The sequence below is a fragment of the Brachypodium distachyon genome, chromosome 1, assembly GCF_000005505.3.
Source record: "Brachypodium distachyon strain Bd21 chromosome 1, Brachypodium_distachyon_v3.0, whole genome shotgun sequence".
Classification (NCBI taxonomy): domain Eukaryota; kingdom Viridiplantae; phylum Streptophyta; class Magnoliopsida; order Poales; family Poaceae; genus Brachypodium; species Brachypodium distachyon.
The window spans coordinates 14096096-14102095 of NC_016131.3; the positions used below are offsets into that span (position 1 = coordinate 14096096).

At 47.7% G+C, this 6000-nt stretch overlaps 2 long non-coding RNA genes across 2 annotated transcripts; both read right to left on the reverse strand.

Annotated features, from left to right (window-relative positions):
* Positions 1 to 1800: 1800 nt before the first annotated feature.
* Positions 1801 to 5270, reverse strand: LOC106865822. The gene is made up of 14 exons (XR_002962145.1): positions 4887 to 5270; positions 4689 to 4782; positions 4507 to 4578; positions 4327 to 4393; positions 4064 to 4195; positions 3833 to 3970; positions 3632 to 3758; positions 3452 to 3550; positions 3193 to 3343; positions 2922 to 3116; positions 2720 to 2818; positions 2358 to 2611; positions 2194 to 2269; positions 1801 to 2101 (listed from the first exon to the last, which is right to left on the reverse strand). It is a non-coding gene; the product is annotated as an uncharacterized LOC106865822 (long non-coding RNA).
* Positions 5271 to 5318: 48 nt separating this feature from the next.
* LOC112270887 lies at positions 5319 to 6000 on the reverse strand. Its single transcript, XR_002963472.1, has 3 exons — positions 5883 to 6000; positions 5630 to 5767; positions 5319 to 5350 (listed from the first exon to the last, which is right to left on the reverse strand). It is a non-coding gene; the product is annotated as an uncharacterized LOC112270887 (long non-coding RNA).

Genomic DNA, 6000 nt, shown 5'->3' on the forward strand with positions numbered 1-6000 from the left:
TCATGTCGTGCCGCATGGTGAGGGTAGTCGCGTCCCTGCCAACCATTTAAAAAATGAATTAGAGCTGTTTTTTTTTTCATTCTACAGTTCGCGATACCTGCTCAGCTGGAGGAGGGCTAGTGTGCGTACATTTTAGATATGAAGTTGAAAAGATCCATGTCATTGACCCTTCGGCTGGACCACAAGGATTTCAGAATGATCGGGTGAAGTATCACGACCACGTCTGCGACGTGTTGCTGAATCCCTTCTTCCGTTGCGTGACCAGGCTGTTCGAGAATTGGTCTTGCGACACTGCGGACTGGCAGGTTCGATTCCCCTTGCTAATGACGGAGAAGTTCACAAGGTAAAGCTCCCCCCACATTGCTTCTTACATGATTGTCATACGGAAAGCTGGAAAACTAACACCCCACTTCGTTTCACCGAATTTTGACATTCAAATGTAGGGAGCAATCAGCGCTATGCATGACTTTCCTACTCAAGAACTACGACGGCTCGAGGTTGTTGAGCCCCCTCACAGAGGTAAACATTTGGATTTATTTGCTTACACAGATTATCCGTGACATCAGCATGTACAGTGCCGCGTAACGGTCCGTTCCTCCTATATGTTTCAGGCAGCTTACGCTAATCACCGGCAGTGCAGCCTATATGATGTTATGAGGCTAGAGGGCAACATATCGCAGATGCCCTCCGACGTGCTGGAGGCCATAAAGACTAATTTTCACGTCCTCTGATCAGCGGGTCATGGCGTACGTTGTGCAACGATTCATTTGCGCTATTCGTGCGGATGTGATCTTATATTACTCTGCCTTCTATCCTGTAGTGAATCAAATGTTTAATGCACCTTTGTTGCAGAACCTTACAACACCAATTTGTGACCTACGGGGTGAGCGTTCGTGTTGATTACTTGCGGTTGTTTACGTACTGGCGCTTACTTAAACATTATGTGCGCGGGGTTTTGCGGACTGCATACACAAAGATGAACAGAACGGTAGAAATGGACGGCCTACAAGCAGGGTCGGGTGATTGATCTAAATTCAATACTACTGGCCCCCATGCTTTGTTCCATGTCCTGCTTGGGATATCATCGCACAACGGTGCGCGACGCACGTAAAGGTCCTTCCCTGTCATAGACAACGGGCCCATTCTGGTGGCATTAAATGGGGGTAGGTTCGCAAGGTGCCTTTAAGTAGCATGGCTGATACGGCTGCGAAATCTGTGGTAGGAAAACGAAATCCCAGAACTGGAGGACACGAAGGCTAGATAGGATTGTGTCGTGAAGAAACGTGGTTGGCTATGAGCTCGGGGGGCCGCTGACTACGCTGGTTGCTCTTCGGCGAGGAAACCTCGGGCAGTATCCATGGCCGTCGCCCCAGCCACGGGGTCCGAGATAGATCAAGGGGGGTTTCTGTGTCTAGGCGGGCTCATCGTGGGGCCCCCTTCGGTGTGCGTTGGCAGACCGGCCTTGCTGATGCCGGCGTCTCTGAGGACGCAAGGGAAGCAGCTGATCTGAGGGAGGCGACTCGAGCATCCAACAAGAGTAAGAAGCAAGAGGATAGGAAGAGGAAGGCGAAGAAGGCTGAAGAGAGGACGGATAAAGCAGCGGAGCAGGCGATGTGGGCTGAAATAGCAGCGGAAGCTGAGCTGGAAGGAAGGGTTGTCGTAATATCGTCTGACGACGAAGAGTAGACCAGGGTTACCAGCAGAATGCATTTGCCGTGCGAAATCGTGTATTGTTGGCTGCTATCTTGTCAGCTACTGAGATAATATCGTACCTGGTACTAATGATTGGAGAAACGTGCGGACACCATCTGGACTAAACACATTATACTATGGTTGTTTCGCATAATTATACAAACAGGTACAGAAGCATAGCAGTTTATCCCATGTCATCGTTATGATGACAGGATTTAGGGACATCATATTGAGATAGTCTTCTAATTAAAACTAGGGATAGTTGCTGGGGGCTGGGTTGTTGATGCGGTGGGATCTGGCCTGGACTTCAAGTTCCGTTGTTGCTCCAGAAAGTTGGGATGGCCGCAGCGTTACCGGCCATGCCAACGACCCCATACAGTATCTCGTGCTTCAACCTACGGCACTCCTCCTGGATTTTAGAACACAAAATGTGATCACCGTTAGTAATTATGGGCGACCATCAGAATCAGTACTGAACTGAAGAAGCCGGTAATTACTTACTGGGTCGATATTGGCTAGGAGAGTGTCCCCGTCGAAGTACCGGGCATAGTGGTAGATGAAGGTGGCAGATTCTTCCCTGTGGGGTGCCAAAACATTAGTGCCATGCGTGGAGGGCACATTAAGTGTGTGTGGTCCCAATTACTAATTCTGTCGGGATTACTCACACGGTGCATGGATATGATAATTTGTAGTTGTACTTGGTGTCCCACTCCTTCTCTTTAATCTTCCATCCACCGCCAATAAGGGCGCCTATAGGCGTGAATCCCTTCTTGATGAGCCGGATGTTCTTCGCATGCTTTGCCATGTACTCGTCTTCCCTTTTCCATGTTAATACTGGGTCGACGACAGTGATCTGGCGGTAGATCTTGTCAAGCACATAAAGGGACCAACTCCCTTCTGCTGGATACGGCAGCATTATCTGCTCGAACACAGGGATAAGTACTTTCAGCGGTGCTATCTGGGGTTGATTATCGATCTCCATAGATTGAGCGTCGAAGATGAAACAACATGAATCCATGAGGCGTACCATTCTTGCAAGGTGGGTGGGTATGTCAAATATCCCATGGCGCAGAATCTGCAGAATGTTCTGATTTTCACGCTTACGCTCGGGATAAACCCACTGCAGCTGTTTTGGGAAAAAACAATGTATTGGGCGTCAGTACGGACAAAGTTGAAGTTCATTACGATGCTTATTTTGGTAGAGATGCATAGTTAGTCAAAATTCTTACCATCACTTCGGTGGAAGCAAAAATCCTCCATCTGCCTGCAGGTAAGCCAATGTGCATGGCTGCTTCTTTCTCGTTGAAAGATGAACTATTGCGTCCATACAATCGAAGCTGAGGTCCCATTCGTAGCATAATGCTTCCTTCACTTGCTGACCAGTTAGGTTCACTGGCGGCAACCCGACGTGGCTAACCCATATGCTGGGATTACGACGGATAAAATGCAGTAAGTATCCATATGAATATAATCCATTCCTATAACATAGCTTCAACTAACCGTTGTGTTTCCTCCCCAAAGCATGTGTACACATTGTCGTGGAAGTTCCGCGCAACCTCTCGATCGGGCAGTTCGTGGTGCAGAGCCCGTATGAACGGTGAGGGGGCAACGTTCAGGAAATTGCCATTACCTCGTGTGGTATGCAATGGGGCTGTCCGTGTACGGAGACGCAATAAAAAAAAATCAACATTCGTATTAGTTATTGAAACCAAGAGACTGAGGTGTGGGTAATGCCAGGTAAGGGAGCAGCTCTATTTACCGTTCAAGGTCTGCATGCCAGTGGGTGATGGCGCCTTACTGCTTTGTTCGGCGTCTACCTCGGGTAACGTGCCGGCGTTGATGAAAGTTCTAACCGAAACTGCAAGAATAACATATAAAACTGTTAGGCCAATAGACCGAAACATGATGGAAAGACCAGTTAGCGATTCTACTCAATTACGTGTTGATTTCTCATTGGGGATGGGGCCATCCTGGGTACAGAGCCGAAATCCTTGTATTCTCTGGAGTCCGGTCGAACAAAGGCTGATGCGCCGCAAAATCTGGGCTTCCCATCCGTCTGGGGGATGCTGCAAAAACAAAAGCTGTCAGAAGATTCTTTTTTGAAAATTTTAGTTGGTATTGGATTGATGATGGGGCCAACCGTTGTATTCCGGGATGATGCCAAAATCGACGTACTCCATGATGGGCTGGCTCTCGTTCAGGTTGAACGGTGAGCGGTATAGGTCGCATAAGCAGAAGCTTCCAATTTGGGTTCCATTTGTTTCGTTCAAATCCCAATCTGGGTTGATAGGAAAAGTAATTTAACTCTCCACATGAAGAACATAGGGGTACAAAGAAAAAGGGGCGTTGAATGATGAATGAGTTTGCGTACCATTCAGTACGTGCGACCCACCCTGCGCGTTGGGCGGATTGCTCCCTTCGACGCAAATAGCCTTCCCTTTTCGTTTTGGGTCCAGTTCATTCATGGTCATCTGCGCGCTATGGGGGTGCCCTGAGAAATTTCCTATAGGAAGTCCATCCAGCTCGTGAGTTGTATTTGCGACGACATGTTAATCGTAACGCTAAGTATAACAGGTTAGTTAACGTGGGAGGAGAGCGAGGCTGTGCAGCAAACTTGTGAAGGTTGTATCATACATCTCGGATGCTAGAACGCTCTTCCCCTTTCCTGCTTGGTCCAGGCTAGGTTCTCTTAAGTTTATCCCTGCATAACACAAAAAAAACGCGGTGATTCAATCGATAGTTCTGTTGGTGATGGCTCATTGATACGTCGATAAAAAAAGAAAAGAAAATGATGTGTACACGCTCCCTCCATACCAATGGCTGCTGCGCTCCCAGGGATGGTCTCTAAATCTTCTGACGAATATACACCCTCGCTCCACTGAATTTCTGTGCGTGCATTGAGGGCAATGTATTACAAACGCACCGTCCTGACGTTACATCTCTTTCTTGTAATTAACACAAAGCGTAGCGTATAGGAATTTTGAAGAGTGCAATACCGTGGGGACCGCTAGCATCCTCTTCGTACAGAGACACGTCTTCTGACGATATACCTGCGAGCTTGGCAGAATTTTTTAGGAAGAAGGCCATGGTCTGGTACACAGAAGAGATGTGTGAGTTGTTCATTTCCGTTAGGAGGTCAGTGATAAGCGTTTCCTGGTCTTTCCCAGGGGCAGTCAGGGCGGAAAAAAACTTACGCTGTTCGACAGATTGCGCTAGCAGTGTCCGTTGCTGTGCTACCAGAATGGCTTGCGTAGCCAGATCCACCAACCGCGGGGGGAAAACATTGGCGGCAAAAAAAAATAGCATACGCCGATTAGTCTACTACAGTAAAGGCATTCGGTTTGTAAAAAAAGGCAACAAAGCCGATGAGTAATGAACATATTTGTTTTGCAAGGTAAAATGATGATTGCTAGTACATGACATAAAACCTCGTTGGTACGAGCACCAAGCCACAGGAAACGTTGTTTAGCATCCCATTTATTTACCTTGCGGAAAAAACTCTCGTCGAAAAGGCATTTAGGGGGATGGGGGTTCTGCTGCTGGCCTCGCTGATCGTTGCTGGTGTAGGGTTGCCGGGTGCTGGCCCACCGTCCCCGCAAACTTCTAGTTTGTCTTGGCTCTCGGAGGGGTCGGAGTCATCGTCCACGATCTCGTCGTACTTTCGCAAAGGAAACCGAACAAAAAAATAAATTTACGGGCTGTTGCCAAAACGTATTTTGCAAGTGTGAAAAAATACTAAGGCTTATTCGGAACAAATAGAATAATAAGCGCATGTATCCTATAAGATCACGATGTGCTGCGACATGTTTTGCACAAAAAAGAAGCGATCCCAGGTCAAATTTATTTAAACGAATTCCACTGCTATTTAAGTCTCGAGTTTCGATAAGATTGTGCTGTGCTAAACTCAAGTTCTGGGTCCACACAGAAGGGAATTTACCTGGCCAACTTCTATGTTGTGGGGGAGGTAAGCTCGGAGCAAATCTTTTAGGTTGCCTTCTATGTAATCTGCTATACGTGGCTGCTGCTGTTGAAGAGATCCAGGAAGACCGAACCGGCGATGCTCGACAAGCGCAATCTGCGAGAACAAAAAAGATGCAAAAATGTTTACTACCATGCAACCATGGTTGGGAAAAAACAGATCAGATCAGCGTGTGGTGTTGTGTACGCGGAGGCCAATGAAAATGGATCACCTGCAGCACGATGAGGCAGCTCTCGAGCTCGATGCTAGTAGGGTTCGATGGCATCGCACATTTCACCTTGTTGACCGCGGCCTTGATGCCATCGTATACATACTTCGCGTGGTTGAAC